Source organism: Rosa chinensis, chromosome 1 (genome assembly GCF_002994745.2).
Source record: "Rosa chinensis cultivar Old Blush chromosome 1, RchiOBHm-V2, whole genome shotgun sequence".
In the NCBI taxonomy this organism is placed as follows: domain Eukaryota; kingdom Viridiplantae; phylum Streptophyta; class Magnoliopsida; order Rosales; family Rosaceae; genus Rosa; species Rosa chinensis.
In genome coordinates this window covers 16,612,018-16,622,333 of record NC_037088.1, presented here as the reverse complement: position 1 = coordinate 16,622,333, position 10,316 = coordinate 16,612,018, and the positions used below count along the sequence as shown (strand labels likewise).

The window sequence follows — 10,316 nt, the reverse complement described above, 5'->3', positions numbered from 1 at the left end:
GAGAAGCTTTTTGACTGGAATGAATCCTAACATAATTGAAATGTACGTAAACTATGCAATGTACTCGCACTGAATAAAAATTGTGCCATACTGTTGCTGTTGTTTCTTTCCTGGGGGAAGGGGAGGTAGGTTGGAAATGGTCAAAACCTGGTCTTTGTAGATTGAATAATTTGTCGGAATATCCTATATTATAAACGTCATCTTGGTTTTAACAGTAGTCTATACGTAACTGTAGCTTTTCTCACTCGTTCATCCATGATAGTTTTCTACACCTTACCAATCCCATCTGGTTAAAGGGTTCCTCTGGGATTACTGCTGAGTTGAGTATCGATTTTGGGCTATCAATTGTATGGTTTTATTTTTACCATTATGCATTGCTAAAGCCATGTCAGATTTTTAGTTTGAGTAAATCCAACTGTCTATTGCCATTACTTTAGCAATTATTATTCCATTCAAGCTGTTGACACTGAATATGTATGCAGCTAGCCAAGAAATACCATCCTGATGCAAATAGGGACATTCCTTCTTATAAGAGAAAATTTCAAGAGATAAGAGAAGCTTATGAGGTTTGATTTGTGACTGGAGCAAAAATTTACTAACCTCCTATACGAGTTTTTCAGAGCTGTCTCTTTTATGTGTTCCTATCTCATTATTACCAAAATCTGGAATAGTTTGCAAATTTTCCCAAATTGAGCTTGTAAAAATTCCGTTCTTCATTTTCTTTTTCATTGTTGATTCCAGACATTGCAAGATCCTGAAAAGAGGGCAGAATATGACATGGTAATAACCCTCTCTCAGAAACACACATCACAGTTTTGTTGTTATTAGATGTTGTATGACACTAACTAATTTGTGCGCATCAGAGATTCATTTGAAATTGTCCTCCTTTTTTTTTGGCACATTTGTTATGTTTGTATTTGGAAGAAAGAGAATCAAATTGGTGTTCATACTGAACTTCATCAATCTTTGTTTAGGATTGCTCTTCTTGGTGTCCTTTTGTTACAAGAGCTTCCAGTGGAATTGGTATTGTTAGAAGGAAGTTTTCAACTGTTTTATTTACGAGCACTTGCAAGTGCTTCTTTTAAGAAGTGCATTGCTTCTTCAAAAACCAGTAAACGTGCTTCTATAACTCAAAACACACTTCTTGTTGAAGGATATCGACATAATGTGTGCCTCTTCAAACTAGGGTTTAGAGTTGTAATAGGAAAGTACCCTAGGTATACTAATTGTATTCCGATTCTGTTACCTTTTGTGTACTCTGTAAACTCCCTATATAAAGGGCTCCTATTATCAATAATAAACACAATTCTATTCTCCTACAACACGTTATCAGCACGAGTTCTAACCCTAGCCCAAAAGAAAAAAAAACCTAAAAACTCTCTCTCCCAAAAATCTGCCGTAAACTCACCTTGCCCACAAGACCCTAGCTGCAGCCTCCAGCCTCCACAAGACCCTACTGAACCAGCACAGCCCCCTGCTACTTGCCTGCATCTCTTGCCGACCTCGCCGCAGCCTCCAGCCCCTGCACCTGCGTCCATCCCTGCATCGCAGGCTCACTGCAGCACAACCCCCTGCAAGCTGATGCGTACAAGCCCGCCCGCCTGCAAGCCCCGCACACCAGCCCACCTGCAAGCCCCGCGCACCAGCCCACAGAGCGATACCAGCCCAGGCCACCGACCAGCAGCAGCAGCAGCCCGGCCTCCGATCTGCAGCAGCCCCGGCCTCCGATCTGCAGCAGCCCCGGCCTCCGATCTGCAGCAGCCCCGGCCTCCGATCTGCAGCAGCCCAAGCCTTCGATCAGCCTTCCTCCGCATAGCCCGCGCACCAGCCCCCCTCTGCACACCGGCGAACTGCAAGAGAAGAACCAGAGGAAGACCGAAAGAAAAAGAGAAGGGACCAGGCCGAAAAAAAAGAGAAAGAAAAGAAAAAAAAGGGAAAGAGAGGGACCTGGCCGGCCAGAAAAAAAAAAAGAAAAAAAAAGGAGGAAAGCCTAGAAAAAAAAAAGAAAAAAAACACGCCTGCTCCAACACGCGCGTGTCCTCAAGCAAAATCACGTAAGTTTTTATAATTAAGGTTGTTGCTTTCTTGTATTTAAATTCCTTTTATTTTATGCAAATATTGGAATATATGTTGCCAAATGGTTTTTGAGTATTTAACAAAGCAGAATTGTGGGGATTCACGCTTAACGAACTAAGAGTGTTCGTATGAACTAAGAGTGTTCATAATTAAACGAACTAAGAGTGTTCGTGTGAACTAAGAGCGTTCACAATGCTTGGACTAAGAGCGTCCGTAAGCATCAAATTGTGACCATGTTAAAACATCATTGTTGGTCTAATCCAAAAGAGATTCTTGGAAATTGATTTCTTGGTAGCATAGCTCGGAAATCTTATTATTTTAGTTTTCATGGAAGTTTAGCTCCGAAACTAATATATCTTCTCTTCTTATTTTTAGGATGTCGAATGAACCTAGACTCGACTTTCCCATGCTTGACTCAACAGGCTCGGATTACCACAGTTGGGTAACCGATGTTGAGAATCATCTCACTTCCAAGGGAATATTACCCATAATCCAGGCACCTAACCCTGATCTTTTGTTCAACCGAACATCTACAAAGCATGCTCAAACAGTTATCTTGATGCGACGCCATATGGACAAGGCACTCAGATTGGAGTATATGTCGATCAAGGATGCAAGAGAGCTATGGGTAGCGCTAGAAGAGCGCTTTGGCAATGTCCAAGATTCCCTCCTCCCTGACTTGAAGGTTCAATGGAACAATCTGCGCTTTGCTGACTTCAAGTCTGTTGCTGAATATAATTCAGAGGCTCTTCGCTTACAATCCATGTTGAGATTCTGTGGACAACCTGTCACAGAGCAAGAGCTAATTGAGAAGACTCTCTCCACCTTCCCCGTTTCAGCCATTGTGGTATCAAAGCAATACCGTACTGAAGTCAATGCTGGACGGATCACGAGGTTTCATCAGCTTATCAATATCATATCTGTAGCTGAGAAACATGATAACATCCTCGTGAGGAATTATAATTCAAGGCCCATTGGAACTAAGAGCGTTCATGAGGCGAATTATAATGCACCCAAAGGAGGGCGCAAGGAGCGGTACCCTAAGAATGAGGGACAAGAGGGACGTATGGGCCCATATAACCGCCCTAACCAGGAAGGAAACCGCAAGTTTGGTGTGGATACACGTGGTGGTAATGCCACACGTGGGAGAGGGGGTCGTGGTATCCCTAGCCGTAATGGTGGCTCAATGGGTCGTGGTGGTGGCACCAACCCTCCTAGGGAACGCCCGCAACGTGCACAACGTGCACCTCAATTAAAGGGAGGCAACCACAATGATATGTGTCATCGATGTGGATCTAGTGAGCATTGGTTCAAGCAATGTAAAGGCAAGTGAGGAACTAGCTGAAAGATACAAGGCATATAGGGACCTGAGAGAGCAAGAAGTGTACCTTGCAGAAGAAGAAGAAGATGGTGGAGATGTCAATCTCACCATAGAGGACTTCAAAGTTGAAGATGAAGTGCACATGGATGCAACAGACTTTGATTAGATTAGTCCTTTTTATTTTTCCAAGAACTTTTGTAATGGCAATTTGCCTTAGTCAATAAATGACAATTGTCTTAAACTCTTTCTTATGTAGCGGACCCAATAAAATGTGATGTCTAGGAAAGTCATTGAGATTATTGGTACTTAAGAGAGCCTCGCTCCACCAACATCTCTCTCTACTTTCCTGGTCATATTTGATTGGAGTTACCAAATGGATAGAGTGACTACAATGTGTCTTACTTTGATTTTATTTTGGATTGGACTTTGGAAACTTTGATGTAATCATTGGCTATTAATAAAGTGTCAATTCGTTTACTTAATGTCTTGGACATACCTTAATTCGAACTTTATTATATAAGAGCCAATGGTTTTCATGTGGAAACACATTATGAGAATGGACAGAGTTCCTTTGCATCACCTCTAATGACTACGGACATAAACGAGTATTAGAGAAACTTATGTGTCGCTCTAGTGGGTTGTATGCAACCACTATTTGAGTTATTAAGTTATTGAATCCAACCATGTCATGAGAGATGACTTATGGGATTTTGACACATATAGGCTTTGACATGATGATTCGTGTATTAAAGACTTTACACGAACATTCATTTTCAGAACGAAGAAAAGTAAGAACCAAGAATTGGTTCGAGGAGCTGCACATGGGCCTCATGGCGCCATGATTGTGCAAAGACCAGCCATACATGACCGATGCCGCCTACCCCCTACGGCAAATACATGGCATTGACGCCATAAACTCCTCTCTCTACTTCTCAAGTCTATTATGACATTATTGCTTAACCAAAAGCTTCATTGGTTGATTATAAAGCCCATGTTTCGTTCTGTAAAGCCTGTTATTTAGGATTGAGACCATCCTATGCAAAGGAGATTGAGGAAATAATTCCATTCTCACAAAGAATCTAAGGGAATTCTATGGATTTGATCAACCAACTTGCGGACCATATAGATGTTTTATGGTGTTGGTTGATACGCAAACACGCTGGTCACGTGTTGTGCCATTATCCACTCGTAATGCTGCTTATACTACACTCCTAGCACATAACATATGGCTACGGGCTCACTACCCAGATCATCCCATTCAGTCAATTTGACTTGATAATGCTAAAGAGTTTACATCGACAGCTTTCGATGACTATTGCATATCATTGGGTATTGATATCAAGTATCATATTCCCATGTACACACCCAATTGGTCTCGCGGAAAAGCCACCATTAAATGACTACAATGGTAGCCCGGACATTGGTAATGCGCACCAATATTTCCGCTTGGGTTATGCAATAACGCATGCAGCTATGCTAATTCGTCTACGACTCATAGCAGCCACTCAACTTTTATTTGCGTTACAGCTAGTGACTGGGTTCGAGTTTAATATCTCGTATTTATGCATATTTGAGTGTGCGGTTCATGTGCCAATTGCGTCGCCACAGCGCATCAACATGAGTCATTGCAACGAATGCATATATACACTACTAGAAAATTAGTCTTTTACGACGCGAAAATTACGGCGTGCATATCATGTGCGCCGTAAAAGAGTCTCATTTACGGCGTGTTTTTTTATGTGCCGTAAAAGAATTCTCTTTTTGGTCATTTACGGCGTGCTTTCCGTGTGTGCCGTAAATGACAAATTATATTTACGGCGTACTTTTTTGTGAGCCGTAAAAGACTTTCATTTATGATCTTTTACGGCGTATTTATCATGTATGCCGTAAATGATAGAAAAGTCTTTTACGGCGTGCTTTATAAGTGTGTTGTAAAAGACATGTGTTTCTAATCTTTTACGGCGTGTTTTTGAAGAGCGCCCTAAATGTCACAAAATTTCGAGAGCCCGCTAATAATTTTCGGCTAACAATTAAACTTCCCTCTTCTTGTATCCTAGATCTCTCTCTCTCTCTCTTCTTATCCTTTCGGCTAACAATTAAACTTCCCTCTTCTTGTATCCTAGATCTCTCTCTCTCTCTTCTTATCCTTGCGACCTTGCCTACTCCAATGAGAGTTACCGGACGGGATGTTCCTCTCCGGGAAGTCTGCGTTATCTGTAGCAGCGCTCCGACATCATTTTCAGATATGTGGCAGGGCTCTCTCTATTAGAGTTGGATCTCGAGATACTTCATATTGTGTTCAGATCTATGGTAACCTCTCTGTTATTTCTGATTTTCCATGTTTTTTGCTATCGCCAGTTGTCTCTCCTCTTTCATGCATATCGATTGTGTTGATCTTTGATTGTAATTTGGTACTGTGCGAATTTCATTCGATTTGGGTGGATTTCATTTGGGTCTATTTAGAGCTCAAGATCTAATTTTGATTCGGTTTTCTTTATGGGTTTTCAGGGTTTGTGATTATACAGTTTCTATGCCGTCGAAACCCATCCCATCTTGAGCTATTCCCGATTGAGCAGTCCGGTGCTTTCTCCAACTCTCTCCTACTCTTTTAGGTTTGACTTTTCAAAACTTTGTGCTTGCGGTTCTTTTTATTTCGGATTCTGAAGCTTTATTTATCTTGTTTGTGGTGATTTTGTAATGGTTTTGTTGAATTTTGCTCAAGACGAAGCAAAAGAAGGAGCCTTTCACCGCTAAAATTCCAAAGAAGCCCAAGAAGAAGGTAGAGAGGAACTGGAATTAAATATCAAGGATGAATCTGATGAGTTCAGATTACCAACTGACCAGGTTTGCTTCTTTCACATGACTTATTGGAATATTAATTGATACGTATCTAGTTTTCGTTCCTGCTTAAATTTTCAACGTCTTTTTCCTAATGATATAGGAACTTGAACAAGAGGCGCATCAACCTCCTGATCTTTCACACCTTCAGGGGAGGTTAAAAGAGAGTAAGTTGTACCTCCACTAGTTTATGTATTATATGTTTGGGTTCATATTATGGCTACAATGACTTTTTGATTGGAGCTTTAGTAGAGGTGACTGATTGATTCTTTAATGTTGTGATGGAGCTGTTGGAAAAACTTGCATGCTGATCTCTTATACCAACATTACCTTCCCCACTGTAAGAAGCATGGTGTTAATTTCATCATGATTCATATATAACTAATCAGTCAAGTTTGTTTCATTGATTTAGGACATATTTTTTAATTGCTAATGTGGTGGTGGATGGAAGCACAGTTATCCTTTGGATTATGGGACACTGCAGGTAAGTAATTGCTCTATGTGGGTGCTTGGTTTCTACTAGTCTGCTATTTTACCATGGTGAAGATTATCAAGGTTATATTACTGATTGAAGTAACTGCCCTACATAACACAAAATGACTAATAATATAGCCTGGATAACAAAAACTGTGTTATTCCTAAGAAAATGTTCTTTTAAAAGACTTTATGCCATCATATTTTCACTTTCTGTCTGGATTATTAATTTGGTGGATTTTGCATAAAAGATGGTTTGGATTGATAATATGTTAGAATAAATACCATGAACCTTCACATATGCAATATGCATATGCTTAATCTGTAATTATATGATTGGGAGAAAATTGAGCGCTTGTTACTAAGTTTGGGATGTTCTAACTTGCTTCGTTACTATGTTTCAGGCTGGTCTTATAAGCGCTTATATCATAAAAACACTCTACTTTGGAAGGTATGAGGGAACACTTCTGGAATGTTGACCCATTATTTGGTGCTGCATTCATTTCTGTATGTATAAACAATATATATTCCAGGACTAGTAGTCACTTATGGTCCAGTGAATGAGATAGATTTTTTATTGTAATAGAAATACATATACAAAGAATAGGAAGAAAATGAATTTATAGAAGATAATTAAGCTCAGCGTATGCACTTACATTTACCATTATAGTTTCTGGTTTTGACTTGACATCAGCAAGATTAAAATCTGCTAAAATTATAATGGCATGTGTTCCTGCGCTTATTATAAAGTTAAGCAAAAGCTAAGTTTATTAAATTATGACCATCTGCGTAGTTAGCAAATTTGAATAGCAATTAGATGGAAAGACTTGTACTGTGGAACTATACTTAACCAATTTCCCTGACATTATGAATTTATGGTTCTCTTGGCAACAGGCATTCTACAGATCGTGAAGTTGCTCTCATGATGCTTATGGCTTATTTGTCATACATGTTGGCTGAGGTACCCTAAAACAGAATATGGATAACTACAACTACTTGGACCTTAATTATGAAGGTTTTAAGTGAATGCAGAAGATTATTACAAAGGAACTGATAATGTTTTAGATTTTAGCATGGTGATGATATGTTGGTTTAGTTACGTTGTTTTTGTACAATACTCAATTGTTGTTGGCATATAAATGTATAATTTACATTTTCTAATGTGATACTTGCAGTTTGTTATCTCTCTTTTTATCTCAATAAATTGTATAGATTTATTTCAATTTTGAAATGGTATCACAACATTTACAGGGAAAAAAAAAAATCAGTGCAAATGTTACGCGTCTTAAATATATCTTACGACCACATTTATGGCGTGTTTGTTAATCAATCACAACAAGCTCGTTAATTAATTACGGCGTGCTTCAGATATCACTTACGGCGTGCTTTCCAATTTGAAAATTGAAATAAAAAATTTTTAAAACTCTTTTACAGCGCTCATTTTTTCTCTCTTACAGCGTGCTTATGTGATCAATTACGGCACACTTATTGGTCATTTACGGCGCGCTTTAATGTTTCAAAATCGAAATTAAGAATTTCTGAAACCCTTTTACGGCGCTCTTTTATATCTTTCACAGCGCGCTCGTGGGGTCTTTTACGGCAATCTGGAAACACGCCGTAAAAGAGGTTTGTCTTTTACGGCACGTCCATTTACGGCGCGTTTTTGTGTGCTGTAATTTGTCATTTACGGCGCTCATTGTGGGCCGTAAATGACCATTTTTCTGGTAGTGATATATATATATATATATATATATATATATTTGTTGGACATGAGTCTCCAACTATAAGTCCGCTATGTAGAACCCTTGACAGGCGATCTCTATTTCGCTGGATTTGCGAATTGTCACTTTGATGAGACAGTCTTCCCGTCGTTAGGGGGAGATTAGAACGTCAATGTTCAACAGGAACGACAGGAATTGTCGTGGTCTGTCCCCACTATGTCTCATCTTGATCCCCTAAAAGTGACGAGATCACATATACCTGCTGCAAACATGCCTGCAAGGATTGATGTCCCCACAAGAGGACATGGTGCCACCCAGAGAAGATGGGTACTGCACCACTACCATGGATGGTAGTATGGTGACGCCACAAAGGTGGCATAATGGCGTCATAGGCCATGGGTTCCGCTAGAGAGAGTAGGAGGCCCATAGGTTCGATGGATTCTCGCCTTAAGAAGAGAGCGAGTTTGGCACAACTTGATCCATTGATCATTGATACTCAAAATCCGTCTCATGAGAATATTTTGGATTGTGGTTATGTCCAAGAGACATCGTTGGGGGACGCCTCAATGTTAGAACCAATTCCTAAGAATATAGAGATCTCTACGAACTACACTAGTGTACATGAGGACGTGGAATTATTGAGACCAATGACATCGAACCTTACTCCGTTGAAGAATGCCAACGTAGAGAAAATTGGCCTAAATGGAAAGATACGATCCAGGTTGAATTGGATTCACTAACGAAGAGGAAGGATTTCGTGCCTGAGATGCCAACATCTCCTAACATAAAACCTATTGACATTAATAAGTCTTCGTTAGATAGCGTGATGAGAAAAAGAGATGACAATCTCACTTTATGGCGCAAGGTTTCTCACAACGCCCTGGAATCGACTACGAGAAGACATATTCTCCTAGTAATGGATGTCATTGCACTCTACTACCTTGTCAGTTTGGTAGCTTCCAAATAACTGAACATGCAGCTTACGAATGTGGTCACTACGTATCTTTATGGGGATCTAGATACGGAATATAATGAAGGTTCTTGTGGACTTCATTTACCCAAGTCAAGTGGCTCTAGACCACGGAGCGCATTTGCAACGAGGTTGAAATGCTCACTAAAATGACTACTTGATTGGGAAGGGATATGATGAACTATGCCCACGCGTTTCCATGACAAGTTCCGGATTTGCAATTGTCGCGGTTTATGTTGATAAACATAATTAGAACCCTTGAGAGTTAAGGGAAACCGCTGAACACCTGAAATCCGAGTTTGAGATGAAGGACCTTGGGAGAACACGGTTTTGTCTAGATTCAGAACTTGTATACCGTGTCAATAGACATTTTTGATAAAGTCAAAGATGCACCATGGTCGTCCGTAGTCTTGGCCCTAAAAGGGATCCGTTTCGTCCCAGGGATGATGACGAAGACGTGTTAATAGCAGAAGTGCTTATTTATGTACAATAGGCGCATTATTGTACTTAGCACAATACAAGACCGGACACCTCAATTATTATGAACTTGTTGGCTAGATATAGCCCCGCGCCAACGCAACACCATTAGATTGGTATAAAGACAATCTTTCGATATTTGAGAGGTACAATTGATATGGGCTTGTTCTATCTCTACAGAGAAAAGAGATGACGGAAGTGTGGGATCGGACCCCACAAGGCAAAATGCCACCTTCCGTGCTCCTCCTCCCCTCCATCGAAATGACAACAAGCGTTTCTAAATACTGAAGTGAACCAAATCCGATAAGAGGATAATGTAGCGGACTTATTTACTAAGTCGTTACCAAAATCCACTTTCGAGAAACATGTGAAGAGCATCGGATTGAAAAAGTTATCCGAACTCCCATGATTGTAGCAATCAGGGGGAGATATTGACATC

General features: G+C 40.1%; 1 long non-coding RNA gene across 7 annotated transcripts; it reads left to right on the top strand.

The window, feature by feature from the left end:
• Positions 1–5,473: 5,473 nt before the first annotated feature.
• Positions 5,474–7,932, top strand: LOC112176364. 7 transcript variants are annotated; one of them, XR_005803072.1, is made up of 7 exons: positions 5,476–5,707; positions 5,906–6,009; positions 6,120–6,241; positions 6,339–6,575; positions 6,692–6,790; positions 7,114–7,160; positions 7,604–7,932. It is a non-coding gene; the product is annotated as an uncharacterized LOC112176364 (long non-coding RNA). The 7 variants fall into 7 exon arrangements; XR_005803058.1 differs by having other exon boundaries at positions 5,477–5,707; positions 6,339–6,623; positions 6,720–6,790; XR_002926906.2 differs by having other exon boundaries at positions 5,479–5,707; positions 6,720–6,790.
• Positions 7,933–10,316: the final 2,384 nt, after the last annotated feature.